Raw genomic sequence first — 15,284 nt, forward strand, 5'->3', positions numbered from 1 at the left:
ACAGTGGCACTCAGTTAAATAAATCAGATACAAACGCAGGTAAGTACCAATTTTTTCAATGCTCCTTTAATGCATTGTCATCAGAGTCAAAAGTACAATGAAAATAAACTTACCTATGTACCATCACCACACCATATGAAGCTGATATTATTTGGCACCTGGAACAGAGGTGCCCACTGATGACGTCACATTCCATCACCTGATGCCGCAGCAACTGTATAAACATAAAAACAAAGTGGATTCTGGGCCTGATTCAGGGCCGGACGCTCTGACCAGAGCGCTCGCTCTGAATCAGGGCCCTCCTACCTCAACTCGGAGCGGCCTCTTGGATGCTCGCTTAGCTGTGGGTTACCACCCACAGCTTATGCGAGCGTCCATGACGATGGTCGCGATGGTCAAAACCATCGCGACCATTGGGCTTGCGACGAGACCCTGCAGTAGGGTCTTGCTGCTGCAAGCCCTGGAGTTATTTTGGCTCTATCAGAGCCAAAATCACTCCCACTGACATCACTACTGATGTCAGTGGGGCCGGACCCAGACGGTAGGCATTCCCATGGGAACGCCTCTGTCTGGTAGCCACGCCCCCAGCACGCCCACCAAAGGGGACGTGCTGTCAGTCACCATCGACAGCATGCCCCCTTTGGTGCAAGACCACGAGCGACGGGGTCTCGTGCATGCGCACGACGGAGCTCCCTCCGTCGTGCGCCTGCGCATTAGGGCACCATCGACCCACTTGCGAGCATCCTGTGCTCGCGAGCGGGTCTGAATTAGGCCCTCTGAACATGAATGGCTTCTAAACATTGTGCAACAGCAAAAATCAGCAGTATAAATCCACCGTAAACCTACACAATGCAGCACATAGGCAGAATGTAATGTACAAACAATCAGCAGAAACACTGAAATCACATAACAGGTGTATCAAATCGTTAGAGATCAGGCAATCTGCAGCTGGTCTGATCTCTGAAAGAATTAAAAGGACATGCACCAGGAAAAGAACGGACAAGTAAAGTATAAACACAGAAGTTATGATATATGGAAAAAAATGTTAAATACACAAAAATTCTTACATAAAATAATGAAGACCCAGATTCGCATTGAGACCCCTGGGCGCAAGCATGTCTAGTCTAAAACTCCAATGTGATTCACATTGGAGAAGTTTCAATGATCTATTGCCACCCCTCATAGATGCAGGAATATGATCAATGATCATATATCTAAGTGAAAATGGTGTGCCACCGGGTGGTTAGTATGTACAGAGCTAATCGCAGCCCTGTTGGCAGACCGGTGGAGTGTCATGCATTCTCTAAGTGTCCTATCCGTCTTCCCAACATAGCCAAGCCCACAGGGACAGGTAATGGGATAAACAATGTATTTGGTAGTACAGCTCACTCTATGGCATAGTACCTTTTACAACTATAAGGATGACAGAAACTATTGCCAGCACTAAGATAGCAGCATGTCAAACAATTTTAACACTTATAGCAGCCATTCTTAGGTTTAGGAAAATGTTCTGTATCCTTCTAGTTCAGCCCAGTAATATTAGCCTTAACCACCCAGTCTCAGATGTTACGCCTCCCGACCTGCTCTGTTAAGGACATAATTGTTTTACTATTGAGATTTAAATCCAACTCTGTCTCAACAATGGATCATAACTGTTTTGCGATCAACCTGATATCAGTACTTAATACATTCAAATGATTAACCCAGGGCATATGTTCACAATTTTTTTCCTATTTCTGGGCAACAAAAGTTGCTCCCTAGAGATGACAAGAGCACGAGACTTGGCTTTTTACAAATTCTCATAATTCTCATAATTCTCATAATTCTCATAATTGTATTCCCTTTTGCAGAAATTTCACAACCATATAGTCAATCTGTGCACGGCAAAATCATCATCACTACAGATCCTGTGTGTCATGAACAGAGTTTCTCGGCATAGTGGTCGACGGGTATTACCTGTGAGGTCACTATGGCGGGGGGCGTCTGGCGGTGGTGCTTGTGTTTGGCGAGGGGTGTTGGCTGTGCGTGGTTCTGTGCGGGCATGTTGTCACTTTGGGCTGGTGAGGCCTGGTGGTGCTACCGTTTCGCTCTGGCATGGGTGCCGCCATCTTGCCTCCGGTCACGTGACCTAATTTCCCAATCCTGGTTTGTCACATGCTCTTTCTGGCCAGTAACGGCACAGCACTTGGTATTTAGGGAGGTTCAGAGCCTCACTTCATTGCCAGTGCAACGTTTTTCTCAGCATAGCTGAGAGAGAGTTCCCTATGCTCACCACCTATTCCCGTGAACACTACCTGCTTGTCTGCTCCAACCCCGCTGGACTACCCTGCATCCTCCATTACCTTCCCCTTGCTTGAGTACCTAAGTCTGCTGTTCACCCTGCACCTTGCCTCCACTGACACTCTGCTGGATGATTCTTCCTCAGCCTGCATTCTTCATTTCAACCACTACATCTGATTTTTCCTGCCTGTCATTACCTGGACATTTTCTCTATTAACCAGTCATTACCTGGACAGTTCCCATTGTCTGCCACTACCTGGACATTTTCTATTAACCAGTCACTACCTGGACATTTTCCATTGCCGGTCACTAACTGGACTTTCTCCCATTAGTTCACCACTGCTCCCAAGTGCACTTAGTGCTATATCTGGACTTTAGTTTTTTGTCATATTCATGTCTACCAAACCACTCATTAAAAGTTCCACGTTTTCATTTAAACCTGCTTCAGTGTCTGCACCTATCACCACCCTGGGCCCACAACAAAAACAGAACCTCACACTGTGAGTGTGTACAAATTGCAAAAACGGTAGACAATTTTTAAGGGCTTAGAATGGAAACTATCAGAATGTAAAATAGTATTCCTATCAGTAGGCTTACTATATTATACAATTTTATATATTATGCCGCTTGGGAGCGGCTGTGCAAATCCGTCCATCTCCGAATCAGGCACTCTGCTCCCAGCACTGCACCTGTTGGCTGTGTGAGATCAAGGCAATGTATATACATGCTTTATCTGTACTGAAAATATTATATGAGTGTGCCTTTCTGTAGTGTATAGTATGCGTAGGGCATGTGGGGTTGTCTAATGGCATATGGGGAGTATCAAAGCATAAATTGTGATGGGACCCAGAAACTGTAGAGTAGGATTCCAATTTGGAAAGTAAGGGGTCCCAGGGACCCACATTTGTTATTGCTCAGCGCGATCACTGATGCCCAAAATATTTGAGAATGGTCACACTGAGATAGCTACCATTGATAAGTCCCCCCAGGAGCCCTAAACCTAACCCCCCCGCGCGGCTGTCCGCTCGAGGCGCCCGTCATCGGTGAAATGAGCGGTGTCTACATCTAGATGCCGGTCATTTCACCCTCGCCGGGATATGACAGTCGGGAAGCCGGCTGTCGGTATAAAGTCAGCCGGCTTCCCGATTGCATCCCTTTAAAATCTGTGCTAACAGATAAGACAGCAATCAGCCTCCTCTAGAGAGCTCAGGAAATGATAGCATGTTCTAATCTCAGGCTTCACAAAATAGCTTCCAACAGCAAAAGAGTGATGGTAGCCTTCCCTTCCCAAGATCATATCAGTGACTTAAGGGATTTGGATTTAGGAACTGATTCTCCAACAGCTCACCGTAGCCTCGACTCCTTTAACTTCCAAGTGAACAGTGAAGAAAGGCCTTTCACTTGCAGAGGTGTCCTATCTGCTATAATACACCAAGGACTTATTCAAATATCAGTGGCGACAAGTTCAAAGCCTTGCAAACACCTTTTGGGATAGGTGGAAAAGACAGTATATATCTACATTGCAGCCAAGGAGCAAGTGGCAAGTTGTCAAACCAAACCTAAAACCTAGTGACATTGGACCTCATTCAGAGGCGGTCGCAAGAAGCGATCGCTCTCTCTGAATGAGGGCGGGTGCTTCTTGTTTTTTGATGCGGCCTCCTGGTCGCAAACTAAGCTGTGGGTTACCATCCACAGCTTAGCTAGCGACCAGGGTAATCACCATCGCGACCATCGGGGCTTGCGACCAGACCCTAAGGTTGGGTCTGGGCACTCGCAAGCCCCAGGGACCTTTCTGCTCGAATGGAGCAGGTAGGTCCCCACTGACATCACTGTTGATGTCAGTGCGGCCGCCCACAAAACGGTAGGTGTTCGTTAAGGAACGCCTCCATTTTGGAAACCACCCCCCCGGCCCGACTACAAAAAGGGGCGATCAACATCGACAGCCGCCCATTTTGTAGCAAGCTCCAGGTGAGAGAGTTTCTCTCACACTCCAGGGTTTGCGCACGCACACTGCGGCCGCTGCGCGTGCGCAGGGCTACCCATCAACCCGGTTGCGAGCACATTGGTGCTTGCAACCGGGTCTGAATGACCCCCATTGTGCTCATCAGAGATTGCCAGTCACAACGTAATGAGTGGCTTTTAAGTCTTGTCACCAAAATATTCTCAAGCAAGGATGGGAAGGTCCGGAATGGCCGAGATCAACATCTGCAAATAAGGAGAGACTAAAGGTGCGTACACATGCAGCAATATTTTGGATGACGGAATGATAACGATATCGTTATCGTTCAGTCATCCTAAATATCGTCCAGTTATGCCCCAAAACGATGAATGATAACGACCAATGCGCTCTCTCGCTGGTCGTTGGCCGTTGTCATTCATCGACCAAACCTCCTGACCAACCTGATGATATTGTCAGGTTGTAGCATGTTCGGGGATGAGGGAGGGAGCCCGGCACTGAACGATATCGTTCTTGATATTGTTCAGTGTTTCTGTTCAGTGTCATTAATGACACTGAGCACACCCCTGCCGGGGACACACTGGACGATGTCGCTCATGGAGCGAATCATCCCGTGTGCATGCAGCTTAAGTTGTTTCTCCGGCCAGTGTCTGATCTGTTCTTACTGTTACCTTCTTAGAGTTTAATTTATGGTATCAGTGAGATCAGACAGGGAGTGTCATGCCTTCAGCATAATGTATGTAGTTCTGATTACAATCATTTATGTTTTTGGCCCCATCTAGCACAGAAGTAGTATAATTGTGAACCTCGCATGCCACCTTAGCTAAGTTCTCAGGATATCCTGGGTAATTACTGGAGGCAGCCATTTCATTTCTCTCATAGTCAGCCAGACATCCACACACAAGTGCTCCTCTCAGCCATCATCTGATGGTGAGTCTCAGTGGCAAACGCAGGATTTATAGAGGGGGGTTTCCAAATGCTTGATTTTAGAGCGAGTGTGGCCAGTCCATGAAGAGGGCATAATTAGCACTTATTCAGCTTCAATATACATCACACAGAGTATATTGCGTTGCATAATTCCAGCATATACAGGACCAGCGATCACAGTAAGCCATTAGACGTGGCAGAAGGTCCATCCTTTGTGAGCAGAATGTTTTTTTTCAGATGTGGGCAACAGTCCAGAGCATTGGGGCAAGTCCTGGAGTCTGGGGTAGCAGCAGAAGAACCTAGCACTGCCTTTGACATATATGTACACATTGGTCTCCTTATGTACTGGATAGTGTATTATTATACACTAATAATAATTAACCCTATTGATGGTCTATAGCAGTGCACCCCTAACAGTGCATGTTTTCCACATCTCCTAGTTGGTGCGCATGTATATTTATTACTGGCTGACACATTTTAAAAAATCCACAGGTGTTGCTAATCATTTCATTTGTGCTACTGAGAAGAACATGCAGCACTAGTAACATTGTATTATATTACTATTTCTATTGTGGTCATAATGTGTGCTGGGGAGGGGGGTTTCCAGGCAGACAGAAACCCCCCTGCGTTTTCCTATGAGTCTCTCATCCCTAAATTTACAGATTATAGATCTGCTGACAGAGAGTATGTATTCCAGCATACTCTTAGATATGTGACTCATTAATGTTTGCATGTTTGTATATTTGCATTACAGTATCTCATCTGTACATGTAGTAATTGTATTCCATCATTTATTTTCAGTTTTACAAATTTCCTCTATTGTATAATAAAAACACCATTCTTAAGATCATCACATCTGGCTGGGATTATTGAAAAGTGGTGGTTATTCTGTATGTCTTGAATTTGTCAAGAGATTTAGTGAAAGACAGAACAAGTGTCAAAAGGTACTTCATACACCATAGAGTGAGCTGTACTACCAAATACATTGTTTGTCTCATTACCCGCCCCTGTGGGATTGGCTATGTTGGGAAGACGGTTAGGACACTTTGGAAACATATGGCACTCCACCGGCTGCAATTAGCTGTGGACATAGGACCTCATTCAGAGCCGGACGCTATTTGCGCTCGCTCGTTCAGAAAAAAGGGGTGGCTATTCAAATGAACCGTTCGCTCTTTGCGGTCTGTTGACGCCTCTAGGTCTGAATGAGCAAACCAAACATGCGGTCGTTTTTTTGAAAACTATGCCCCCTGGCCGCTCGCATCCTACGTCATGTCCGCTATTTATTAGATTAATCGAGTACATCGACCAGCGTATGAACTGCTCGCTATTCTTGTGGTTGGTTTTTCCTACCGCAATCTTGCGAGCAGTTCTGACTATAAAATAACCCAGTGACGTGGTCAATGACGCTGCTGTATTAATTATGCACACCCATAAAACGCCCATTTTGACCTTTAAGCACGCTTGCGTTCGGATCTCCACTCCCCGTTTTCAAGCACCTTGTTGCCACCCACATACGCCTCCTCCTGTCACTCAAAATAGCAGGCATTCGCTATTTAGCGAACAAACGATTGTCGGCCGCACTGACTGGTTCGCGCATTCGTATTACGATCCGTACACATGCGCAGTTGTGCAAACATCGCTCGGAACGAACGAGCGGCCGCTTACGAGCGGCTCTGAATCAGGCCCATAGTGACCAGCCTACCTGAGCTGAACCCTTGTCTGATGTTATGGTGTGCAGCATTAACCTTTGGGGAGTGTCTAGCACATCCCTTACCTCGTGTGCAAACCTTCCTGGGACATCCATAAATATCCCGTCAGGGTTACAATAGATAATACATCCCATTTTGCACAATAAATCTCTTCCCAGGAGATTAGTAGGGGCTGTTGCTGCCAGGAGGAAAGAATGCCTGGCATGCAAAGGCCCAATGGTAACCTCCGTGGGTTTGGTTAAAGGGTAATGCTGTACACTACCTGTTACACCCATTGCTGGTACTGTCTGGTTTGTTATCTGTAGATTTTCAAGAGATTTTAATACAGACCTGGTCGCCCCTGTGTCTACTAGGAAGGAACGTTCAGTACCAGCTACATTAACCTTCATTACCGGCTCTTCCCTAGTACCTCCCGTTATCCCGACTGCCTGCAGACTACAGGTATGACCTAACCCCTATAGTTGGCTATCTTCCCCCAGCAAGGCATTTGCAGCAACTATGTGGGCAGGATTTATCTGGTAGTTCTTATGGTTACGAGATGCATCAATACGTTGCTGCATGTGGGGTTCCTGAATTATGACTCTACAGTCCTTCCTAAAGTGTCCTACTTGGTTACAGTTAAAACATTTCTTAGCTGAAATGTTGGGGAAATTTTGTTGAAGTCCGGGAGGAGGGGATTTTGAGTGTGGGTATGATGGTTTTGGGTGTGTGTGAAGAGTGTGTTGTGGTCTGGTGTGGTATGTGTGAGGGAATTGTATGGGTTGGGCCTGCGCAGGATGGTAGGTGTTTAAGACTTGTAACTGTGCAGGTGGATATGTGTCTGTTGGCTGTAAGTGCATATCTTCTAGAGCTTGAATGCTAACAGCCATCAATTTCTCGCTCTGAGCTTCACGTTTCCTGGTGATATTTTTGTCATGGTCTATTGCAGTTTCCCTGAGCGCGTCAACTGTTATCCCTCTCCAACCAGGGTGTGAGGTCTGAACTCTGTCTTTCAAACTGTCTTTTAGACCGTCCATTAGAACAGTGATGACCATTCCCCGGTAGTGAGTGCTATCCTTAATGTTTTCGATCCCAGTGTACTGAGTGATCGTCTGTAGCCCACGATTAAAGTAATCTTCTGCAGGTTCACTTTCCTTTTGTTTAATGGAGAAGATTTTACTCCAATTAACAACTAACGGGAAAAATATGGCTAGTTGGGCAACTAACTATACGGGCAATGCAATCCTGATTACCTTGATCAGTTAAGGGGATGACTGCATCCAGAGTACATGCTGTGATAAACTTTTTCACATCTGTACCTTCTGGGAGACATGCTCTTAACACCACTCGCCAATCCTTGTTGGTTGGCTCATGGGCATTGCCTAGATCCTTTATGAAACGCTGACATTTTGCCAGATGTTTCTTGGGGTCAGGAAATTCAGACATAATGGAATGTAGTTCCGCCCGTGTCCAAGGACAGTGCATCGCTACTTCCCTTGTGGGTACTACACCATTCGCATCTGCGTTCCCATTAGGGACAATAATTGTCCTTACAGGGTGGATGCCTCCCACCTCTATACCTTTAAGCCTATTACTGCAGCGAACGGTATTAGTAACCTCCGCTATTGAAGCAGTTGGTTCTAATACTTCCTGCACCCTTATTAAAGGAGCCTCCCCCACCATGGGTTCTACTAGGGCCTCCCCCCCATGAGCTAAGGATCCCTCCCCCCCTCTTGATGCCATAGGGGCAGCTACTTGTACTTGCTGGGAAGGGACATTTAATAACTGCACAGCCTGGGATACAGCAGACATTGCTACAGGATCACTTTCTGCATCATAGACATTTTCCAAATATTCACTCAGGACCGGGTACAACTTACTTGGTTCAGTTACAACATTTTTATAGTTTTTGTTATGTGGTAATGTATCATCACCGCCCACCACATAAGGTGGCGGGGGTGCGCAAGCGCGATTCACAATACCTTTGGCAATGCTACCGTGCTGCAAGTTTGCATTTCCCTGTGATGCGTATGCTACGCTGTGTAGCATTGCGTGCGCATCACCCATAGGCATGCACGTGGCTCCACGCGGCGCCCCATGCACGCCATTAACCCATGTGCGACTCTCATTCAGCCAGCGTTTCAAAGAATCATCATACTCCACTCTTTTCTTTAGGGATTTCACTCTACATATGTGATCCCTAAGGTTATTTAAAATCTCCATATTAAAGCTTCCAATCTTTGGGAAAGGTTTCTCACTCTTACCCGTCATCTTAACCCACACAGTACAGTGCGTCGTTGCGTACGCACCATATTTAGTGTACATTATATGAAGAGCCGACCCGGTCGGACCTTGCATACACAGCGCATCGTCTACCATCCCTGTTGACTGTTTTGCGCCCATTTTGCAAAAAAAACAACAACAATGATGAGACCGGTGGAAGAATTAACCGATAGGCTGCCTCCACGCACCTATTCTACAGTTAGCTAATATCTAAAAATAGGGAACACAGCAATACCTACTAAGGCAAGCACAGTACCACCTATAATAGGGAACACAGGAGTTATCTAGCTATAGATAAAACCACAGTAACCACCTATTGTCCTTTTGTCCCCGCAACCAGCCTCAGTCAGAGATGCCACACTCGTATGGTCCGGTCGCAACACTCAAAGGCCCTAACTGACCGATGAATATTACAACTACACTGGAAGCTATATTTTATCGTTAACTCTCTTTAACGATAGGAAACCAGGAGGATCCCCTCTGCCAGTATACCTGTTATGTATACCCTATATTTATTACCTAAAATAGGGACCACGAAGGCACAACCTATTTAACAATCTCAATCATACACCTTACACACTTCTATATTGTGGCCAAATAACAAAAATAAAAAAAAAATACCTTTCTTTTGATTAATAGCCTTTTGGAGATTACAGCCCTATCAATATGACGTATTTCAGTCTTGATGATTTATTTGAATTCTAACAGAAATGCTAGTCACATGCTTCACTTGCTATTGTGCGTTCGGTTACAAACAATTAGATGTAATCACTACACATGGCAGGAAGTGGCCGTACATCCGGTCGCACGCACTATGCTGCGACTGTTTGCACGTGGTGTACACTAAAACCTTTGTGGCGTTATTGTGCGATCGGTTGCGCATGCAATGCGCGGCCATTCTACAACAACGTGGGCAAGCACAAATCTCTCTCCACTATCCCAGATTCTAATCAGCCCTCTCTGAATTCGCAAACTGCGAGTCTCCGTCTCTGAACAAAAATAGGAACGCAGGAAAAAATTCTGCGGGCGCCTTTCCAGTCTTTTGTTCCAAAACGAGGGGAGAAGTTCAAAAACACAGTGATGGGTGATATCCAACTCGGTGAGCCCCCATTTATTGATACCGTTTGAACAGCATCGATATTAGAGAGATTTGATTGCACAGACCAGATAGCCCATACCCCCCATTTCAATATAAAATAACTTTGTCACACAGAAACAGTTTGCGGTTCCAACACACACAAAGATACTATATTGTAAAAAGGGTATAATCAGCCTTAATCTATACAATGCAGCTATATACAGGATAAAGACAAAGATACAATTACCAATATTTCGCCATGCGGTCTGGATCCTAGACTAACAGCTGTCCATCAGGATTGCTGTGTGTTTCTTTAGGGTCAGGCAGGGAAAAAGGAAGCAAAGAAAAGGGGCTGGGATCCAGACTGCATGGCAATTTATAGGTGTACAATTACCTTTGAACATAAGCTGAAGAGGGGTTCCCTATTGGCCCTTTATTACTGAGTCACAATGGTTGTTGCTATTCATTTGTTAGTAAATGGTTGACGTCACTGGAGGTTGAACTGTTAAAAAAATCCCTTTGTACTAACATTTGGCATGCAAATCTACAGGGGAGGTGTACAGTGATTTATACAGTATAGAGTATAATTCTTGGCAGGTCTTCATAACTCGATAGTGATCCCTTCCATATTCATTCTGTTGGTTTCATATTCCTGTTGAGACAGAGGGAAATCGGTAGATACTACTCATGACCCATTTATCTTATTCCTAATCCCAGATATCATATAACTGCTATTTAACATGTAACATTCACTGTATACCTTTAAAACACATAGCATTGTGCGTATCTCAGTCAGTTTAGGGTTAAATGGGATATGAGTTTATTGTAAGGAAAGGCTGCTGTCCGTCGGGGTAAGGTTTCCGACAATAATACTTAAAAGCTGGCTATGCGATTGAAACGCAAACAGTATTTAAACAGTATTGCTGTACTAACTTTATGTGTTTATGTAATGTAAAAATGGCGCTTAACTGTTGTGAGCACAGAAGCATGGCTCGCCATTCACAATATGACGAGTTGCGGGGGCATGGGATGCGTGTGCATGTATAGCGAGCATGTGCAATTGCATGTGCGCAAGTGCGTGCGCAAATGCGGCGGGAGCCTGTGTTCGCATAAAATGGCCGTGGACGATCAAATCGTCCAATGGATGTCGTGTTGCGATTCGTGCGCAATTAAGCGATCGCAACCAATTTATACGGTTTCGACTATATATATATATATATATATATATATATATTTTAGGGGTGTGCACCGGCCACTTTTCGTGTTTTGTGTTTTGGTTTTGGATCTGGATCTTTCTTCGTGTTTTGGATCTGGATTGGTTTTGCCAAAACCACCCTTCCGTGTTTTGGGTTCTGGGTTTTGTGTTTTGGATCTGTATTTTTTTTTTTAAAAAGCATAAAAACAGCTAAAATCACAGAATGTGTTGATTTTTCTGCTCCTATGCTATTATTAACCTTAATAAATTTAATTTCCACTCATTTCCAGTCTATTCTGAACACCTCACACCTCACAATAGTGTTTTTATGTCCAAAAGGTTGCACCGAGGTAGCTGGATGACTATGCTAAGCGACACGAGTGGGCGCCTCAAACACGTGGTCCATCTAGGAGTGACACTGCAGTGGCAGACAGGATGGCAGTTTGAAAAACTAGGCCCCAAACAGTACATAATGCAAAGAAAAAAAAGAGGTGGAAGATGGAATTGTCCTTGGACCCTCTCACCCACCCTTATGTTGTATAAACAGGACATGCACACTTTAACAAACCAATCATTTCAGCGCCAGGGTCTGCCACACGACTGTGGCTGAAATGATTGGTTCGTTTGGGCCCCCACAAAAGAAGCTGGAAATTAATCTGTCCCTGCACAAACTGGCACTACGGAGTCCTCATCCTCCTCATCCACCGATTCCTCACCCTCTTCAGTGTTGTGTACATCCTAATCCTCACAGAGTATTAATTCATCCCCACTGGAATCCACAACCACAGGTCCCTCTATACGTTCTGGAGGCTGGTCTCCCTGGAAGTGTTGATAATTCATTTTTATGAACATCATCTTCTCCATATTTTGTGGAAGCAACCTCCTACGTCTTTCGCTGACAAGGTTCCCGGCTGCACTAAACACTCTTTCGGAGTACACACTGGAGGGGGGGCAACTCAGGTAAAATAGAGCCAGTTTGTACAGGGGCCTCCAAATTGCCTCTTTTTCCTGCCAGTACATGTACGGACTGTCTGACATGCCTACTTGGAAGCTGTCACCGATGTAATCCTTTAACAGACAGACGCACGCTTGTCGCTGCTGCTTTGAGGATGCAGGTGCGGCTACAGCACACACAATTCACAAAGATAGAAAAAAAAAGAATTTTTTATTTTTTGTGGAGCGCACTTTGGGGGTTACACCACCCTTTAGCAGAAAGACGCACGCTTGTCGCTGCTGCTTTGAGGACAGTATCATATGCAGTGACAGTAGACTTGTCAGAAATTGTTGGCACATCCTTCAGTTTGGACCAGATGTCCAAACCGGCCCTTGACTTATGACACAGGCGCACGCTTGGCGCTGCTACTGTGTTGATGCACGTGTGGCTACATCGCACACAAGTCACAAACACAGAAAAAAAATGTTTTTTATTTTTTGGAGCACTTTGGGGGTTACACCACCCTTTAACAGACTTATGGGACACAGGCGCATGCTTGGCGCTGCTCCTTTGTTGATGCACGTGCAGCTACAGTGCACACAATTCACAAAGACAGAAAAAAAAGAAGAATTTTTTATTTTTTGTGGAGTGCACTTTGGGGGTTACACCACCCTTTAGCAGAGAGACGCACGCTTGTCGCTGTTGCTTTGAGGATGCAGGTGCAGCTACTGCGCATACATTTCACACACAAACACCGAAAAAAAGAAGATTATTTTAATTTGGTTGGAGAGCACTTTGGGGGTTACACCACCCTTTAACAGACAGATGCACGCTTGTCGCTGCTGCTTTGAGGATGCAGGTGCAGCTACAGCCCACACATTTCACAAAGACAGATAAAAAAAGATTATTTTTTTTTGTGGAGCGCACTTTGAGGGTTACACCACCCTTTAACAGACAGACACATGTTTGTCGCCGCTGCTTTGAGGATGCAGGTGCAGCTACAGCCCACACAATTCACAAAGACAGAAAAAAAAAGAAGAATTTTTTTATTGTTTGTGGAATGCACTTTGAGGGTTACACCACCCTTTAACAGACAGACGCACGCTTGTCGCTGCTGTTTTGAGGTTGCAGGTGGAATCTTGACGGGATTTGGAACCGGGGACACACTACCTCCATTAATTGTCTTAATCCCACTGCACTAATGGCGGATACCGGAAGCACGTCTAACACCAACATAGCAGTCAAAGAAGACTGCTGTCATACTTCATCTTCCTCGCTAAGGACTGTTGGAGGGTCAATTGTTTAGTAAAAGTAGTGGTGTTCCTACTTCCTCTCTGGGATGATGAACAACTCCCAGCAGCAGCAACAGCACTAGGAGGAAATGGTTCTTGATCTTTCCCAATTTTATTTTTATCGGAGAAAGTTTGGTCCTCCATTTATGTTATATTAATATATACGTGCGGCTACGGCGCACACAAACACAGAAAATATTTTTTTATTTTTGTTGGAGACTAGTGCACTTTGTGGGTTACACCAACCTTTAAGAAATGAGCCAGCCGGCCCTTTACATATGGGACACAGGTGCACGCTTGGCGCTGCTCCTTTATTGATGCACGTGCAGCCACAATGCACACAATTCACAAACACAGAAAATATTTTTGATTTTGTTTGGAGTGCACTTTGGGGGTTACAGCACCCTTTAACGGTCAAGCCAGCCTGCCCTTTACTTATGACACAGGCGCACGCTTGGCACTACTTTGTTGATGCACGTGCGGCTACTGTGCACACAATTCACAAACACAGAAAAAATATAAATTTTTTTGCACTTGGGGGGAGCACCCCTGATGGACAGAGCACCCCCTGGACAACACTACAGCACCCCTTTACGACTGGGACACTGCACAGGACTTTGGAGTGGACACAGCCCCTATGGACAACTGACTGCACAACACAGTCCAGCCAGCCCCTATGGACTTTGGAGGAGTGGACACAGCCCCTTTGATCAACAGCAGCACAGCGCAGCACAGCACAGCACAACACTACACTGCACTACACCACACTAAACTACACAGCCCAGCCAGCCCTAACTCCCACCCTCCCTCTTCACTGTCCACAGCCGAGTGAGAAAATGGCGCCGACGCGGGTACCTTATATAGGATCAAAAACCCGCGAGACCCGGAAGGCGGGATGATGACGTTTTGCCTCGATTTCAGATCCGAGTTAGGCGGGAAAAGTCGAGCCTGACTCGGATTGGCCTTGGATCGGGGGGGCTCTGGGGGGTTCGGATTTCAGAAATCCGAACCCGCTCACCCCTAATATATATAATATATATATATATATATAAATATATATATTAGCATCCATGCTGTGTTTTTTGTTCATCTTTTAATGTTCACAGTGTACATGCAACAAGATGGCACCAAATCCTATGTAGCTCGGATCTTTATCTAATATAAATTGTGGTCTTGAATAGGCCTTGAGGGGAGAAAATAGATTAACTGTAGCTTCAGCACCCATCACTTTACTTTGTTTACTACACAACTGCACGTGAATGGCCATCAGTCTACATATGCACATAATAAATCTACAATAGCAGAGAGGCGCATGGAGGATGCCAGGGAAGGACCATAGGAGGACCTTAGAGCCTATGATCGATAGAGCAGCAAGCAACACATGAAGATGATGTTAGCCAATGGGGCCAAGTAGAGTTAGGTTGCCTAAGACAACATATAACACTGATATCTCCTGCATTTAGTATTAAATAAACCTGATTCTTAAAATATTTCTAGCAGTTTTGAACCTCAATAAATATGGCCTTTAGTTTCTAGAGTACAATAACCTGGTTTGAAAATGTTTCTAAGTTCATCATTCATCCCTGGTTATATGACTAAGGAGAAATGAGTAAAAAAAAGCAGAAGAACTAATCTCACTTCTTCATACAC

Source organism: Taudactylus pleione, unplaced genomic scaffold (assembly GCF_031769625.1).
Source record: "Taudactylus pleione unplaced genomic scaffold, aTauple2 ptg000064l, whole genome shotgun sequence".
Taxonomy (NCBI): Eukaryota; Metazoa; Chordata; class Amphibia; order Anura; family Myobatrachidae; genus Taudactylus; species Taudactylus pleione.